At 40.2% G+C, this 9,308-nt stretch overlaps 1 long non-coding RNA gene across 1 annotated transcript; it reads left to right on the top strand.

The window, feature by feature from the left end:
* The first annotated feature begins 923 nt into the window (after positions 1-923).
* LOC116065793 lies at positions 924-8,043 on the top strand. Its single transcript, XR_004108814.2, has 4 exons — positions 924-1,358; positions 6,366-6,558; positions 7,744-7,844; positions 7,913-8,043. It is a non-coding gene; the product is annotated as an uncharacterized LOC116065793 (long non-coding RNA).
* The last annotated feature ends 1,265 nt before the right edge of the window (positions 8,044-9,308 follow it).

The raw sequence follows: 9,308 nt of genomic DNA on the forward strand, positions 1-9,308 counted from the left end.
ATGTGGATGCACCAACAGTGTTGTTGTCATTACTTAGAATTCCTCATGGGGGAGACAGAAACTACGCACTTATTGCTTTAATGTAATTTCCAAGTTATCACCTTGTGATAACTGCAATTTCTTTCCTGAAGTTGAACATTTTTTAATTAAGGCAGATGAATCTTCGCCTCAGTTCCAGCTGCCCTGGGTGAATTCACTTGCAACTGTGTCCATGTGCATTGGTTGGCGTAGTAACTAGCATAGCTGCCTTCCAAACAGCTGACAAGTGTTTGAATATTAGCTAATTCAATGATTGATTTCAAAGAAGAAGAAAAATAGCACTTTGGATAAAGGCACTATATAAATGCAGTCCATCTATTCTACTATTCATTTAGCTAATTATTGGTGATAGTTCCAGAGAAACATTTTGCATTCAAAAATAGGTGATAGTCCTTTTCCAGTTGTACTGCAGAGTACGCAGAGATTCCCACTTTATGTAACCACAATTACTTGTCTTGACATGTAGAAATGTTAAAGTGCTTGTCAAAATGTGAGTACCTGCCCATTCTACCCAGCTTTTTCAAGTTATGCACTATTCAATAGAGAAGCAAATGCATTTCTCATCCCCTGCCGCTCTCACCTCTTTCAGTTTTACAGACTTTCTGAGTGGCTATTTCTTTTTTTTCTTTGATTTCCCTCGCAGCCTTTCAGGCTCCCTGTTGCTGTCTTTCCACATGTGCTTGGGTATGATTGAACAATGTCTCTCACACACACACACACACACACACACACACACACACACACACACACACACACACACACACACACACACACCAGCCCAACCCACACAATGTAATGTTCAGCTCATGCATCACCTGCATACCAATTAGATTTCAGGTCCCACAGCTCATATTCAGGACTGAAAGCCAGCGGGGCTCCTGATACATCAGCACCCTGGAGTTGAGATCTACAATACCCTCACTCCTTCTCCTGCCCTTGGGGGAACATTTACAGCCAGCACAGGGTTTCTCTGCAGCCTCCAGTTGTCTCTGCATGCGTAGCACTGATTTTCGTTACAGCTTAGTCATCCAGGAACCGGTGCTCTAAAAGCCTGCTGTCTCTTTTTTCTTTTTGAAGTGTACGCTGTTAGCTCTGATCTAAGGGACCATCCCACCACTCCTTGAGAGTGAAAGCCCAGTGATTGGAGTGTGGCTAGTGTGAAGAGGATGGGCTGACGTTAAGATTGTTGAGGTAATCATCACTGGCACTCGTGCACCTGCCTCGAAATCAATTGAGACATTTTAGGTTTGGCTGCGGTCTTGCTTGCTGTTGATTATCTGTCTTGATCTCTAATCTGCTAAAAGAACTCTCATCTCAAGGTAAGTGGAACATGGAGTATGTGTCGGTATGAAAATAAACTGATGAATAATTGAGCACACAGCAGACAAAGATACTGCATGAGGTGAAAGGCACAGGTGTATGCTGGTGTTCTAAAAGAAAAAAAAAGGGAAATTAGTTATTGTAGTTTGGCCCGCTTATCAACACAGTCAGCAGTTGCAGGCAATTAAGGTACTTTAAAAACCATTAGCGCCTGATTGCAGCAGTTTGCGTCAAAGAATTGTACTCCTCGGTCAAAACTCAGGCAAATCTGAACACACAGACATGACATTTTTAGATTCACAGTGACTTTTCTATGATGATATCTACTATATCCAACACAAATAAACGTCCAAAAATCTGCTTAGACATCATAGAAAAAAAGATACTCCGTATAACTCAAGAATTTGCCTGAGAGTCGTCACGTTTTTAAGTTTTCTTCGGTATCAAAGTAACCTAGTTAGTGTCTCTACATCCCTGGGTTCATTGCAAACAGGAACTGCTAATAATTCATTCGGCACACTTCTAATAATAATAATAACAATAATAATACATTTTATTTATAACGCACTTTACATTTAAAACATCTGTGCTACAGTGCTACAAAGTGCTACAGGGTAAACACATCAATTTAAAAGACAGATAAAAGCATAAACACTGGAGAATAAAAGCAGCAACTGGCGAGGTTAATTAAAAGTCATAGGTCTTGCTAAAAAATAAATGAGTATGGTGCCACTTTGCCAAAATGTAAACAAATACAGGCTAAAAGCAACCTTAACCTGAATTGCCTTCATTGCACATCTGTTGCAAACATACTACATACTACATATTTGTCTTGTTCTATGTTTTTATAACATGAACTTCTACTAAGAGGTATATATACTAAAGGTTTATTCTCTATAAAACAATCATCCATTTGTCATACTAATCTTGCCTTTACTTTGTAATCAAGAACCATTTAATGGGCAAGCTCTCAGATGCTAATCAGAGTTTTAATTGGTGCTTGATTAAAGGCAGGTGCAAATGGGAAGGTCAATCAGTAAACAATGCAGACAATGCTAATGTGTTGCCTGCTACAGGTGCCTGGTTAGAGTAGCTACGCTCCAGGCTATTTTCCAGTTAATTGCTTTTCAGCTTCTAACAAAATCAAACCAAATCTGATTGTAAGTCAAGTGTATTTATAATGAATTCACAACTCCATTTTGTAATATTTAACCAAAACTGCTACTGTCAAATTTAAAGTTAGAAAAAAAGACTGCTGGTGACCATGACCATTGTTTTAGTTGTTAAGAGTTCAATTATTTTGGATATAAAATGCTAATGTTTCTTACACCATGTGCTACTGCACCAAGCTAAATTGCATCTCTTGAAAATGTTGCAGTACTTTTCCTTTATTATTTATTTCCTTATAATATGTTTATTGTGTGCACCAAACAGACCAAGGCAAATCCCCTGCAAGTGAAAACTTACTTTGGCAATAAATCTTATTTTGATTCTGATATAGTTTAAATTTGCCTGCTCTGAACGCACCTATAATTTGTATCCCGACCAACACACAACATTGCTTTGTTTTAACCATGGTGATCTTCCTCCAATGAATCAAGCAGCTTCAGTTCCATATACCTAACCATGCCTTATAAATAGATGCATCTTTAACACTTACGAACACAATACACCAAATTGTGGCTGAGGAGGCAACTAATCCAGAACAATCTAGATAATAAATGGCCAATACGTAGCCCCTGCACAACTTTGAGGACTATAAAGTAGATAATGAAAAGATGATGATGAGTTACTTGACAACAGACTGCTAGATGTGATTGGGCAATAAACCAAAAATGATATTATGAATCCCTTATCAGCCTAATTTCAGTCATGTTGGCATGCTCACTAAATTAGCTCCTCCAATCAGTCATTTGTTAAGTACCCACTCCTCTCATGCATCTTGAAGCACAACAACGAATCACAGCTAAAGCTGGAATTCGGCTTGTCTGGGCTGCATGTAATGTCTACCATACACTAGAAGACTCTGAAAAGACTTTGAAAAGACTAAAGTCTGACACCATCTCGAAAATCTGCCATAATGTCAGAGTTTTTGGTCACAGACTGTAAGATGTGGCAATGACTGAGGATCTTGCAGGGTCACAATTTGCAAGGCTACAACTAGATTTGTTTTGAAAAGACCCCCATTGACACCATGACTATCAGATTTCTTCATCCACCTGGCTCTTCACTATCAACCACATCAGAACTCATGGAGGCAATCCTTCATGGTCTTCATGGGTGTGCATTTTGGGAAGATGCCACATTGCCACAATATATTACGTATTATTATTATTATTATTATTATTATTATTATTATACTAATTACTATTATTAGTATTATTATTAATTCATACATTCAACTGAGAAGCATTTCTTCCCTTTATGATTGCAAACCAGCATCAACTTTATCTACACCTTCAAATTCAACTTTGAGAACTACATTATTATATTATAATCTTTAACTCTATCTTGAACTCCATCTGCAAACTGCCACTAAAATGTCTTCACTGAGCCAACATGAACTGAAGTTCTAGCTCAAAAACTGGTAATGTTTTCCCATTTGACTACAAGACACCTTTTGCCCAGCCTACTTTTTCTTTTGTTCCGTCATATTTTGTTACATATACTGTCCTGTTCTTTTCAGGAGCCTGCCTTCCACACAGAAAGAATATCCTTCCTCCCAAAATCCCCACTATCCCTTTCAAATGTAGTCTCAACGTATATGTGTGTGTGTGTGTGTGTGTGTGTGTGTGTGTGTGTGTGTGTGTGTGTGTGTGTTTTAATATGTAGTAGTATAAATGTGATACAAAGTCCATGGCTATTCTCAGGACATGTAGACTGTGGTCTATGTCACAGAGGAATAAGATATATCTGGCACACAGTACTTGTTAGAAGGATTCTTATTATTACTTATCTTAAGACATTTTAGTTAAGCTTCCAAATCATTTGTATGAATCAATAGTCCAACCAAGGAGTATGAATGATTAACTCATTCTCATTGTAATGCTGTGGATTTGTTTTGTACGTAACTTTGAACCAATATCAATGATTTGAATAGTGAATTAGATTAATGACCCCTAACCCGGTTACTATTGCTAATGATCTAAATATGCTCTTAAGTTTGTTTCCAACACTGTACCACTATCAGATAATAACCGTTCTGTTCAATTCAAATTCAGATTATGAACAAGAGCTCCACTGAGCTAGAGAGCAGGGATGTAAATTCACTAGTCCGAAGCAAACACTCAGAGTAATTGATGGAACTTCACTTACAACTCTCCCTGCTCTGCCTGTGATGTATGGGGATGTTTCACACTCTCCAAGCTGTGCTCCCTCTCCTCTGCTTGATATCATATATAGGTTGAATTTCACTAAGTGTGTTGGCGTTTTTTTCATCTCTGCTGCAGTTTGTTTCCTGGCACTGCTTATCTTCTCCTCGGTATGAGGAGCACCTCTAAACTGTCTGAGTGTGTGCCAGGCATTTGGACAGGTGCCTAAAGTGGCAGCACGCCGATTCCAGTTCCCCTGGGCCTCGCCTGTATTTGATATGCTACGTCAGACGCCTCACAGTCGACCATGCGTTCACAGGCCAAGCTACGGGACCAAAACTGTCCTTCCTGTGTTCTGACAAGGCCTTCCTCAGGGCTGGTAAACAAGTCTGCTTGTTAGTGCAGCTATTGTAAGCTTTCTGTCGGAGATGTAGAAAACAAAAACTTGCACCCACCTCCTTTATCCCACAGGCGAGTCATTTTCAGAAGGTACTCTCATATGCTCATGTGCTCATAGCGGCTTCACTGTGCTCTAATTTATGAAATCCTTTTTTTCTCTGCATAAAAAACTTTATCATTCCAACTTTTGCAAAGCAAGTGTCTCTACTGCGCTTTTTCTTATCACACCAAAGTATTCCTTTAAGACCTGGGGGAATGCACCTAGTTAGTTAAGAGCAACTTGGAAATACACTGCTACTGCTTTCAAGACAGGGAAAGCTTTCTTCTGTGCCACAATTTAAACTGCCATGAATAATGGATATATTTATTAAGAAACTATAACAGTGACTAGGGATAAAATAATGCATGTTTTCATACTGCATATCCAAATTATTGAATGTTTCACGCTTATTGAATGTAGGGCTACATAGAAAGAAAAATATGTCACTTTTTTTTGTGGATGGCCAATCCGTGTTCATGCTAAATGTCAGAGATGTAACAAGTCATTTGGTGCAAGTCCCAAGTCATTTTGTCTTGGCCATGTCACGTCATAGGTTTTGCCAAGTTGAGTCACAAGTTATGTGAAGTCATGTCACAGGTTATGTCAAGTCGAGTCGAGTCCTAAGTTAAGGCAAGGCAAGTCCTGAGTCAAGTCAATCCCGCCACACCCTCAATTATATTAGTAGTAGTATTATAATTATTGATATTCAGTGAAATAAATGACAAAAAGCTTTATTTAGGGTTTATTTATATCTTAATTTCTTCTCAAGTAAAAAATACACTTTTAAACACTGAAATACTGCCAGCCAGATCACAACATCAAATTTTGTTAAATTCTGCCCCTGTCTGTCTCTCTGCCTGTTCGCAGAATATTCTTTTTACAAATTGTTGCGTTTGCAAAGTATGAGATTTGATGAGTCCTGTCCCTGAGCCAAACACAACGTGGCCTTATAATGATTCCACCATGGCTTAAGACCCTCTGGGATGCTTGATGGTGGCACTGCAAGCGCTCTCATTGCAACGGGAAAAAGTGCAGGGAGGGTGTACCTATTTAAAAACCCTACATGAGAGACAGGGCTGTCCACTGTCACTGCAAAGGCCAAGATAGGGCTGCCCACTGGCACTGCAAAGGCCAAGATAGTTATTTAACTGTGTCTCTGGATTTCTAGTTGTGTCCTGATTTCTAGTTTTGTCCTGCTTGTGGCGCTTTCTGTATACTGAGAATAACTCAGTGCTCTCCTCTACCTGCTGCTCTAGATCTTAGGATCTGGAAAATGCATCAACAGCGAGCTCGCTGCCACCCAGGCCTCCATGTGAACCTGCCTCCGTGTTCAACCAGCCTTTCACATCTACTAGGACTCAAGCCGCTCAACATCCTCCTGGTCATCCCAGCCCCTCCACTTAGTAGACCGTACATTCCTCAAGCAGCAAACATATCTGCTTGTCTCAGGTCAAAAATCCTTTAAAGCTTTAGTGCGTTACTTTTTTATATTAATGAACGTCCGTTACATTCAAGCCATTGCCAAATGAGTTGATGCAAAGCTAATTAAGACTATCAGCTCCACAAAACTCTCTCTGTATTTCTCAGTATAACTGTGTTCAGAAAATCGAGCAAAGATAATTAGTTTTTTTTTTTATCCGCCGTGTCCTCCTTGGTTACAAGTAGTCTATATCCACGACGTTCCACTCCCGGGATTGCTCTCGTTCTGCTGGAAATTCCGCCGGATGTCACTCTTTTCGGATGTCCATTTTCAGATGTCCCATTACCTTCCACTCTCTTTGTGTTGGAATTTTAAACTCTGGTGGATTCATGAAGACTATGGTTAACTGCTCCTCAGATCTCTGCAGGGTAAATCCAGACAGCTAGCTAGACTATCTGTCCAATCTGAGTTTTCTGTTGCACGACTAAAGCAACCTTTGAACATACACACGTTCCACCAAAACAAGTTCCTTCCCGAGGCTATTTTGCAGCACACCGTGGCTCCACTCGGCGCTTAGCACCACCTAAGGCGATTGTGATGGGTTTAAAGAAATGCTATTAAACGAGAGCACGTTTTTCTCCCATCCCGGATTTCTGTGTGGACTAGCCAGACCCTCCTCTGCAGCGCTGTGGAGCAAGGTCTGGTAATGTGAGACTAAGTTACAAGCAACTGCGTGGAGGAGGGGTGGAGGAGGGGTGGGGGTGGTTCACGACCACGGAAGGCTTGTATCATATGGATGGGCCAACAGTTTTGTTGTCATTACTTAGAATTCCTCATGGGGGAGACAAAAACTACGCACTATAGCTTTAAAGAGATAAATCTATTGAGCCTCATCCTACCATCCCCCGAGTGAGACAAAAAGATTGCCACCAGGGAAAGCCTCAGTGTGGTCATTAAATCTGCAGATCCCCAGTTAAGCGAGACATATCTTATTATCAGTAGGTTTCTAGATCACGTCACGTATTTACCATGACGTGATCTGCTCCATCTATCTAGAGAGAAGGCAAGAACTTGATTCCTATTTGACACAGATTAGCGATCTGAATCTCAAACTTCTCAAAATTCTATCAGTATCATATTTAATTTTTACCGTGAAGTCGCTCTCTACATTTCCCAATCAAACACTCGCCTGAATGGGTCTGTTTTGGTAACAGATCACACCGCTCCCCTTTGCCCCCCTTGGTACCATTTCAGCCTCCACCCTCCAGTACCTGATTTCTGCCTCATTTTCAGCTTTTCCTTCTCCAGCAGACAGGTGCATCATATTGATTTAAATTTCTAATCTGCAGTAATTTCAACACATTTTTTTCTTTGCATCTGCAGTAGAGACGCTGCAAAGACGCTGACACTGACCCATCATTCCATCCCAGATCCCTCCATGACAAGATAACTGACATGGTTCAGAGACATTCTGACTAATCATCCCTCCACACCAATAAATATATTCTCCCGTTGATGCTGTGCAGACTACCTTCTTCAAGCAAAATATCCCCTTGGGGACAATAAAGTATATATTATCTTCTCACAGGTCTTTCAGGTCAGGATCCTAACAAACAACAAATGTCTCCGGTGTGCATCTCAACCAGAACGGTTTCTCAGTTGTTAGAGAGAGAGGTAAAGGAAGGATACCGTATCAGATTTAATTAAATTATTGATTAATATTGAACGCCCTACTGGATAATAAAAAGCTGAGAAATACTAAAGAAACTTAGATAGCAAAAAGTATGGCCCTCATTGCAGCAACTTTCTTATCTTCCCACGATAAGCTTAATGTTCATCCTCTCGGTTTTTCGGCAGTGTGCAGTGATTGAACAAGCTATGCCACATACTGACACATCTGGAAGAATATTTAGCATAACAATAGCAAATGGTTTGGAACATTTTTTGTCTATATTTTTTTTTTTTTTCAAAATGCTGTTTTCATTTCTAGGAAATTGTGATGAAATAATCACCCTCCCTGGAGCTCTGATGTGTATTATCAACCACCTCAGAAATAATGAGTGCGACACGACACATCCACCCGTGTCATTATTAGAATCTTACTGAATTGTTGCGACTCACAAAGATGTCAAAAACTATTTTCATGCCAGAGGTTTCTTTTCAGACAGGGCCTTGCATTTTTTTGCCATCTTAAAAACTGCCATTTCATAATCTCTCCCCTACTTCTGAAAACAAGCCGTCATTTTGACAGGGGGAGAATTTCAACACAGTTCAGAACTGTCCAAGGGACTACATACAGTAAAACTAAAAGCTATCATAGGGAGATGCATAGAAGGATAAGGTTCTATGATTTAGCAGTGGCCTGTAATCCTTCAGATAAAGTAGAAAAGCCCCTGAAGCAAGATGGAATGAGTTCTACAGATGGAGGAATAAGGGGAGACCAGAGGACAATGCTTTAATGCAACAAGAAAAATGAATTCAGTCCTTTCAAAAGGTTCTGTGTATAGGCAATTATAGTCAAGTACTTCAGACAGGCTGTTCACGGAAGTGCGAGTGACACTACTTTACTTCTCTTCAAGGTGAATGTAAGGGGTGTTCAGTCACAACCAATATCCACTATTCTCAGACTCATGGGAGATTTTAGACCCTTTTTAGGGGGGGCTCAAGCACCTGTAACCCAGTCAAGAAAAGGGTCAACAGAAACTTAGTGTTGGCCAGTCAGAGGTGGTTGTGCCAGACTCCCGCCTTTGGCTGAGTCTCTATCTAATCTGTCAGAGGG

Source organism: Sander lucioperca, chromosome 18, assembly GCF_008315115.2.
Source record: "Sander lucioperca isolate FBNREF2018 chromosome 18, SLUC_FBN_1.2, whole genome shotgun sequence".
NCBI classification, from domain to species: Eukaryota; Metazoa; Chordata; class Actinopteri; order Perciformes; family Percidae; genus Sander; species Sander lucioperca.